General features: G+C 45.1%; 1 protein-coding gene across 3 annotated transcripts in view; it reads right to left on the minus strand.

The window, feature by feature from the left end:
• Positions 1-5,655, minus strand: part of slco1f2 (solute carrier organic anion transporter family, member 1F2) — a 30,642-nt gene extending 24,987 nt beyond the window's left edge. For all 3 annotated transcript variants that reach the window (XR_015481673.1, XM_087245640.1, XM_087245616.1), the window contains exon 1: positions 5,614-5,655. The gene's annotated coding sequence lies outside the window, so the exon portion shown is untranslated. The remainder of the gene's footprint in view (positions 1-5,613) is intronic.
• Between the last annotated feature and the right edge of the window lie 4,256 nt (positions 5,656-9,911).

Genomic DNA, 9,911 nt, shown 5'->3' on the forward strand with positions numbered 1-9,911 from the left:
GTACAAATAAAATGAATAATGACTTTGAAGAGAAGTAAATTGTAGGTGCAATTTGCCGGTTGTCCAGCAGGTGCCCTCATAACTCTGTCTCCTTACGATGCACTTAAGGCTTTACGATTACTCCAGAGCACTCGTAGATCCACGAAGATTTTCAAGTGCTACTTAAGTTACGATGCTTTTGGGAAACAGACCGTAATATTAAGATCAGTCGTACGATCATTTCTACGAACTTCTTAGGCTTACGATGCTTTTGGGAAACGCAGCCCTGGTCATTGATTTTTGATTTTGTTCTCCACATTACCACGCCAGTAAATCCGTGAAAGAGTTACACAGTGAGGCTCACTGCTCTCCTTCGGTATTGTTTTGTTCCCCACTGGCATCAGTTTTTGATTAATCATGATGGTACATTTCTGGAGAACAAAGTTCAATTTTGTTTTGATTGCTGGCCGTTGGTTCCAATGATTTGACCTCTTCAGACCCCATATGTTTAGTAGTAGTTCTCAATCCAGTCCTCTGCCCTGCACACGTGTGTGCGACTCCTATTTGACACATAAGGATCAGTGGATGGCTCTCTGTTAGTGAGCTGATGATCTGAATCAGGTGTGTTAAGTAAGACAGACATAAGCTGCGTCCCAAATGGCACACAATACACTATGCACTCATGCACTATGTACTTATGCACTTACACACTCAACAGGATGGTACATGTATGTAGTGGCGTCGCAAATGGCACACTAATGTTTTTTTACTAAGCGGAAATTCAAACCGTTTCCCTGATGACGTTTGACGGTTGCCAAATCAGTGAAATAAACAACCGAATTATCAAATAATACCTGCCGTGAGTATAACCGCATTCACCATCGGGAGGCGCTATAATCACTCTCGTAGGAGAATTTTGATTTCACAATCCAAAATAAAGTTATCCAACATGTGCGCCCGATAGCTCCGCCGCTTCCGCTACGTAGGCAAACCTGAGGTCGTTGAGTGCGTGAAGTGTCCATCATTACACACTTCATTTTAGCGGCTGAACGAGTGCATCATCCGGGTAATTAAAGTGCACTTATTATTTTTAGAGTTTTCAGTGTGAACGCACTACTTATCCTATTTATACTACAAAATGGCGTAGAATAGTGCATAAGTATGCGATTTGGGACACCGCTATACAAATCATGCAGGGCTGGGGGAGATTGAGAACCACTCGCTAAAGCTGCGGTCAACACTTGACTTTTATCCGCATAGACTTCCATTCATACGCACGTGAATGCGTCAGACTGGAAACGCAGGGTCCTGGTGAAGTTCAAAGTTCAAGCCTGGTGAACTCTGACCTGCAAAATTGCGTCACTTGACTGCGTGAGACCAATCGAGGATCAAAACATGACCTCTCTGGACAGAAATTTTAAACATGGAGCAATCGCTCGCTTTTTTAATGTCTAATAATCTTGTTTAATCCTGCCCCTTCTCGCAGCGCCATACAACAGAATTTCGTACACACAAACTCTAGTGTGACCGCAGCTTTAGAGAGTTGGACTTGTAATCAAAAGGTTGCAGGGTCGATAACCCCGCTGGCTCTACACCACCCAACCCGCTCCGAGCTGGTATCGAATCGTCGACCTTCCGCATGGAAGTCGGTTGCTCTACCAAGGAGGCTAAAGACTATAGCCTCTAGCGCCTGTCGCTAGAGCACCTTTATGACCGCTCGTCAAGCGCGAGTGATTTACATATTGAGTCAAAGCAAACACACGAATAGACATCCTGCAGTGCGATACGCGCGAATGACGCGAATTGGGTGGTGCGCGCAAGGCGAATTGAGCGTTTTGTGCGTTCGAAAATCTGAACATTCGCGCCGCATTAACCAATCAAAAGCTAGCTCTTGTGGGGGCGTGATTGTGACGTAGAACCTGTTGATGGTGTCCCAGGGGAAATCCTCCAGGCTACACCAACAACAGTTCATCAAACTGGGCTTGGCTCAGTCAGAGGCACCGCTGAAAGTCTCCGTCATCCAGGTTCAGTTTCTGGAGGAGTTTATGAGCTCACAGAGCTGGATGCACCTCTGAAAGCATGTAGTGGAGTCAGACACGACCCTAAACGTATCGACGCTGTTTTTCAGCCTTCATAAAGTACATAAACACTGTTATTTTCTTCATAAAATCCATGTTAGCCTTTTAGCTATGAAGCTAGAGTCACCGGGCAGACAGAAGCCCTGCCCATCACGTGAATCCGCGTCTGTACTGAAGTGAATTTCACATGCGAATGAAGCGGATTTGACACGCGAATGAAGCAGGGTTAGACGTGCGAATGTAGTGAGTAAACTCAATTGTTCACGCGGCTATTTACGCACGAATAGCACGATTTATCCGCGCATTCCGCGTCTGGTGTGAACACAGCATTAGAGGTCAGAGGAGTGAGGTTTACCTGCACAGCACTTACTAGCCGGCCTCTGCTACACCAGCAAGGATTAAAGGTAGGGAAAGTGAATGATCCACACTCCCTCCATCTTCGATACCCAGCTGAGGTGCCCCTGAGTAAGGCACCAAACCCCTAATTGCACAACAATAGCTGCGCACTGTAGCCATTGAAGTCGTTGTAAGGTTGATCATTTACTGTCACTCTTCTCATTAGCATTTGTGGTGAAAACTGCAATAAAATGATACGTGTTAGGATTGCCCTGCTGAAAAATCCAGCTTAAACCAGCCTAGGCTGGTTGGCTGGTTTTAGCTGGTCGACCAGGCTGGTTTTAGAGGGGTTTTCGCCACTTCCAGGCTGGTTTCCAGCCATTTCCAGCCTGTTCTTAGCTGTTCAGGATGGGAGTGTCAGGGTTCTGCCACTCTGGTTTTGTAAATTCTTGTTTTGGTGGCAGAGCTCGGACACTACCCATGTCTGGTCCTGTTTCTGTCTCTGTGTGCACGCGCGCCGTCGTGGGTGTACGCAGAGTGTGCGCGCTCCTGCTTGACACGGCCACACGCGCGCTCTGCGTCCCTCAGACATGTGCGCTCTTGTACTCGTGTTTATTTACGTCTGTCAGCAGCGTGGTGTTTCATCCCCAGCGTCTCAGTCTTGTTGGTTTCGGTTTTGGTCGGCGCTAGGATGAAGCATGCACGCTGCGTGTGTGAGCGCACGGTGAGTGTTTTCCTTCATCGTGTGCTCGTGTCTTGCGTCTTTTGTCAAAGCACGTGGCTCGGTGTTTACATTGTGGTCACGTGCTTTTGTCGTGTGCTTCAGTGTTGTGCTTGTCTTGTCATGAACATGCGGTTAATGAGTTCTCTCATTGGCCGCATGTTCTTGTCCTGTGTTATGTGAGCGCATGGCTTGTGTTGTCTCTCTGTGTCATGCGCTCTACCGTCTATTGTCTAGTCCCACCCTCCTTGTTAACTCATTATTAGTTTGTCATGTTCACCTGTTTGTCAATTTACTTTTGCTTTAAAATCCCCTCATGTTTTGAGTCCTGTGCCAGTTCGTCGTCTAAACTCCCCATGTGTTCCTGCTCTTGTCATGCCAGCCAAGTTTGTTTGTTTGTTAGTGTCATAGTTATGTTTTTCCCCCTCGGGGTGGTTTTTGTTCTAATTTTGTTTTATTTTTATTATCAATAAATCATCCTGTTTGCACTTGAGTCCTCGCTCCCTCATCCTTCCTGAACCCTGACAGGGAGATGACCAGCTAAAACCAGCTTGACCAGCCTAGCCAAGCTGGGAGTCCAGCCAAAACCAGCTATATCCAGCTTCAACCAGGCTGGTCAAGTTGGTTTTAGCTGGATTTGGCTGGTCATTTTCCAGCCTGAACAGCTAAGACCACGCTGGAAATGGCTGGAAACCAGCCTGGCAATGGCCAAAACCCCTGTAAAACCAGTCAACCAGCTAAAACCAGCCAACCAGCCTAGGCTGGTTTAAGCTGGATTTTTCAGCAGGGTGAAAGTGCACTTAAAATGATCATAACATAAACAAACAACAGGTCACCTTGCAGTAAGGATTAGAACGTTAAACAAACTTATAATTTTTTTTATTTTTAACTAAATAGTCACTGACATCTTTATCATGTCTAATGTAAAATCATGAACTTCAGCATTGTCTCTAGATGAATTTAAGTAGATGATTTAAATAGGGATGGCTGTCACGAAACTGACATTTAGACAGTGTCGAGATCCCAAAGCTCAAGTGTTTTGAAACACTGCACCGAAGCATGACCCAAAACACCTAGGTCACATGACCAAAGTGATTCGAAACACCAAGGTCATGTGACTAAAGAGATTAGGTGCATTTGACTTCATGCAGCGCTGCGCAGAACGATCGAAATCTGTCTTAAAGCGGTGCATGCTGGTTAGAATTTTTGTCTGGAGTGACTGACACATGTGGCATCAAACTACCCCGACATCGCTCCGAGATCAGACGTCTGACTCAGACCGTGCAGCATCTGAAGAGCGGCTGTCCGAGCTCTGATGACGACACCGATTTTACAAGATTGGCTGAGTTCACCGCATGACAACAACCACGTGTTTCCAGTTTATTGTTGGACAAATTCCGATTCAAAAGTTTCAAAACAAACAATTCACTTTTGTTTATATTACCTTCACGTTTCCCCATATTTCTCTTATGCGTTATTTATATATATAGTTTATAGTTTGTAGAGACTGTATTCTGTTTTATTTGTATATCTTTTTTTTTTGTTATAAAAAATAAAAAATGATGATGACGCCATGTGATTGGTCATCATGACTGCAGCAACTTTGAGCCCCGAAGTGTCTAGGGCTGCGTCCGAAACCGCATACTTCCATACTATATAGTGCGCTAAAATCAGTATGCGAGCCGAGTAGTATGTCCGAATTCATAGAATTCAAAAATCAGTATGGTACTTCCGTACTTCCGGCGAGATTCCGGAGTGCGCATCCCATGCACGCTGCGCTATCCCATAATGCCCCGAGAGCGAATTCATGAATGGGAGTAAAGCGACGCAATTGACGCTGGTAGGTCACTTGACTATGTCAAAATGGCGGATGTAGTACGTCCGAATTCCATTAATACTTTTCACATTCATACTGTATAGAGCGTACTTTTCTAACGGCCGAGTAGTACGTTTAAATTCAAATGCAGTACCTACTGAGAAGTAGGCGGTTTCGGACGCAGCCTAGCTGTCTGACTTGACAGGTCCGCTTTTAAATCTGCCCCGCCTGCACTCGGGTAATCTCGTTGATCACCGGCTGCAGCTGTGCTCCATGTTGAACGCATCAATTCAAAGCATCAGGGCGTTTCACAAGCGTTTCGAGATGTGGCATACCTGCCGAATCTGCGTTTGATTAACAGGGTCGTAAACGAATCACAATCGCACATCGGTTTCAATCTAATTTTGAAAAAGATACAAATGGTTTTGTCATGTTAACTTTGTGGGGTGTTGTGAGAGGAGAGATATTATGCGATTTAGAGACGTTTATAGTGCATATTTAAGCTACAATAAAACTTTATTGATATTGATAGAAAGGCTATAGACACAGGCTATGATTTGCTGATACATTCATAGGCATAAATCTATAGTCATTCATATACATGCATACACATCCAACCATAAAGGCATACATATCCATATATGTTCGATAAGGGGTGACCAACCCTGTTCCTGCATATCTACCTTCCTGCAGATTTCAGCGCCAACCCTGATCAAACACACCTGCCTGTAATTATCAAGTGCTGTTCAAGTCCTAATTAATCAGTTCAGGTGTGTTTGATCAGGGTTGCCGCTGAAATCTACAGGAAAGTAGATCTCCAGAAACAGGGTTGAGTTCAATAGTGACAGACAGAAAAGTTAGATTTAGGATTTCATAGATAGATAGATAGATAGATAGATAGATAGATAGATAGATAGATAGTCAATCAAAAACTATTTCTAGTTTAAAGTCTGATACTGCTTTGTTGTCGAGTTCCAAGTAAGACTTTCAGAAACCACAACAATACTGCAACCATTTAAACTTTCGACAACAGAGTTGTCAGAGGAACAGAGAGTCTCAGCCTCTAAGCTTATACCAATGTACTGGATGTTGCAGCACAACTGAGAAAAAAAGGCCTTGCAAAGCAGGAATCAGTTGCCCAATTAGGGTAAGCCACTGGCCATCAGTGTCATATTGTTGCCTGTTTCGCCCAAGCTCACACCTGCAAGAAGGTTTCCAGTCGGGATGTGGTAGGAATGAGTGTTTTAGACCCAAGGTTTAAAATCGTAGTATTTGGAAATACTGCCAAAGACCAGGAGGCTGAAAGGCATCTCAGGATGGAGTGCGCTTGACTTATGGTATGATTCTAACACTGTTTATGTATTATGCAACTTTATACAGTTATGACATGAGTTTAAGCTTTGTAGGTAATTGCTTTTTTTCTCTCAACATCAGATCCACAGTTGTCAGCATCAGCTCCATCATCTTTATCAACACCTGCAGAAAGCCAGGACAGTTTATGGGAACTTCTTGATGATCGTGCCCGGGAATCCCACTCTACAAACAGTGCTACAGCAGATTGAAGTGAAAAAGTACATAACGGATGCATTTTTGCCAAGAAATGAAGATGGCATGAAATACTTAAATCATTTTCTAATTTGTACGTGTATGAAGTAGCGGTGCAACGGTTCAATCTACTCACGATTCAGTGTGTATCATGGTTTTAGGGTCACGGTTTCGGTACGGTTTGTGCTATGCTTAGAAACAATTGAAAGAACAATAAACATTTATTGGGTGACAAACACCTGACAATGCAACAGCTTCACACATAGGACAGCAGATTTGCGTGTACTCGCATTAATTAAATAAAAGTAGGACATTTTGAAAATGTTCAAATAAATTAAGAAATTTCTCATTTACAACTCGACTCAACAGTCTCAAATAATTATGCAGATAATAACTGTCAACACATCTTAATAATTGAGCACTTTTAAAGTATTAATTACAACTCTCACATGTTCGCCCACTGAAGCTAAGCAGGGCTGAGCCCGGTCAGTACCTGGATGGGAGACCACATGGGAAAGCTAGGTTGCTGCCGGAAGTGGTATTAGTGAGGCCAGCAGGGGGCGCGCAACCTGCGGTCTGTGTGGGTCCTGGTGTCCCAGTATAGTGACGGGGACTCTATACTGCTCAGTAAGCGTCGTCTTTTTAGATGAGCCCTGACTCTCTGTGGTCCCAGGATATCCTTCGAAAAAGAGTAGGGGGTTTAACCCCGGCATCCTGGCCAAATTTGCCCACTGGCCTCTGTCCATCATGGCCTCCTAACCCTCCCCATAATTGGCTTCATCACTCTGTCTCCTCTCTACCAATCAGCTGGTGTGTGGTGTGCGGTCTGGAGCAAAATGGCTGCCGTCGCGTCATACAGGTGGATGCTGCACACTGGTGGAGGTTGAGGAGATTCCCCCCTTTGTGTACAGCACCTTATACAAAATAAATAATATATTTATTATATAAATGTAAGGAATTATTATTTTTATTTACAACGCAATTTTATTTATGATTTTATTATGATTCCAGGGAGCTCCGTTTCTATTAGCGCGATTGTCGTGAATGACCCTGCTGAAAAATCCAGCTTAAACCAGCCTAGGCTGGTTGGCTGGATTTAGCTGGTTGACCAGGCTGGTTTTAGAGGGGTTTTGGCCATTTCCAGGCTGGTTCCCAGCCATTTCCAGCCTGGTCTTAGCTGGTCAGGCTGGAAAATGACCAGCCAAATCCAGCTAAAACCAGCTTAACCAGCCTGGTTTAAGCTGGATATAGCTGGTTTTGGCTGGACTCCCAGCTTGGCTAGGCTGGTCAAGCTGGTTTTAGCTGGTCATCTCCCAGCCTGACCAGCTAAGACCAGGCTGAAAATGGCTGGAAACCAGCCTGGAAGTGGCCAAAACCCCTCTAAAACCAGCCTGGTCGACCAGCTAAAATCAGCCAACCAGCCTAGGCTGGTTTAAGCTGGATTATTCAGCAGGGCGAGACAAAGAGAGATCTCTTTTACTTGGCAGAAACTCCACACACACACTGACACGTGATGTCAACAACAGATTTACATACTAAGAGGTGATTGGACAGGTTTTCGCACGTGCAATGAGCGTGAAGGGTAATCAAAAGCCTACAAAGGTTTAACTGCTTCGTTGCAGTTGTTTTTATTAACAAACCACAAACCCCGGATCACAGGACACATCCAATTGTGGAAACCAACGGGACGATACGTTTTTTTTTTTACCGAGAACTGTTGCATGCCTAGTATGAAGTGTTTGTCTTTTATTCATTCATTCATTTTCTTGTCAGCTTAGTCCCTTTATTAATCCGGGGTCGCCACAGCGGAATGAACCGCCAACTTATCCAGCAAGATTTTACACAGCGGATGCCTTTCCAGCCGCAACCCATCTCTGGGAAACATCCACACACACACACACTCATACACTTCGGACAATTTAGCCTACCCAATTCACCTGTACCGCATGTGTTTGGACTGCGGGGGAAACCGGAGCACCCGGAGGAAACCCACGCGAAGGCAGGGAGAACATGCAAACTCCACACAGAAACGCCAACTGAGCAGAGGTTCGAACTAGTGACCCAGCGACCTTCTTGCTGTGAGGCGACAGCACTACCTACTGCGCCACTGCCTCGTCGTCTGTCTTTTATTAATGTTCATATTTCGTGACCAAAATGTTTGTTATTACTGTTTATTCAGATGTACCACAATCATTATAAGTACAGTACGTTACAAGAATAAACCGTTATAATCAGCGTTTCAGTTGAGAACACTAACCACTCCCCCAAGCTGCTTGGGTGAAGCCCAGGGCTTAATTTGTGCTGGAAAAAGCCGGATCCGGCACCTCTGAAATCTAATCTGGCACCACATTTTACCAATCCCGCTCCTCACGTGCACACCCCCCTTCTCAACCCTCTTCACTCTCAATCCTTCCACTCCCCCCCCTCCATCTCCACTTCCACTGAAACTTAACCTGGATGACGGAGGCTTTCAGGGGTGCTTCTGCCTGAGCCGAGCCCAGTTTGATGCACGGTTGTCGGTTTCGGCTGGAGTATTTCCCCAGGGACACAAACAACAGTCACAATCACGCCCCCACAAGAGCAAGCTCCTGATTGGTTAACGCGGCACGAATGTACGATGAAGTTTAGATTCTTGAACTCGAGCGATTCGCGCAAAACGCTCAATTTGCACCATGTCCTTCGCGCGTATCGCGCTGCAGGAGGTCTATTCGCACGTTTGCATTGACTTAACATGTAAATAACTCGCTCTTGATGCTCCTTCCGCGTCTGGTGTGAACGCAACATTTCACAACTTATAATATAGCTTCAATATAAACAGCCCTGGGAGTAAGAGTAAGAAAATCAAAAGCTATTTCATTTTAAACACATCCTAACTGGGTTTACATGTCAACATAGGACCCCTTCATGGGCAACCTTTGTGGTTTTAAAACTTCTTGTTGAACAAGAAAGATGAGGGTTTTTGGCGATGCATAGACAACCGAGCACTGAACTCAGAAAAAGTGCAACTTCCTTACCCACCCCTGCTGAAAAATCCAGCCTAAACCAGCCTAGGCTGGTTGGCTGGTTTTAGCTGGTTGACCAGGCTGGTTTTAGAGGGGTTTTGGCCATTTCCGTTTCCAGCCATTTCTAGCCTGGTCTTAGCTGGTCAGGTTGGGAGTTGACCAGCTAAAACCAGCTTGACCAGCCTAGCCAAGCTGGGAGTCCAGCCAAAACCAGCTATATCCAGCTTAAACCAGGCTGGTCAAGCTGGTTTTAGCTGGATTTAGCTGGTCATTTTCCAGCCTGACCAGCTAAGACCAGGCTGGAAATAGCTGGAAACCAGCCTGGAAATGGCCAAAACCCTTCTAAAACCAGCCTGGTCAACCAGCTAAAACCAGCCAACCAGCCCAGGCTGGTTTAAGCTGGATTTTTCAGCAGTGACCCCTAGTTTATTCAT

This window comes from Danio rerio, chromosome 4 (genome assembly GCF_052040795.2).
Source record: "Danio rerio strain M-AB ecotype USA chromosome 4, GRCz13ab, whole genome shotgun sequence".
Taxonomy (NCBI): domain Eukaryota; kingdom Metazoa; phylum Chordata; class Actinopteri; order Cypriniformes; family Danionidae; genus Danio; species Danio rerio.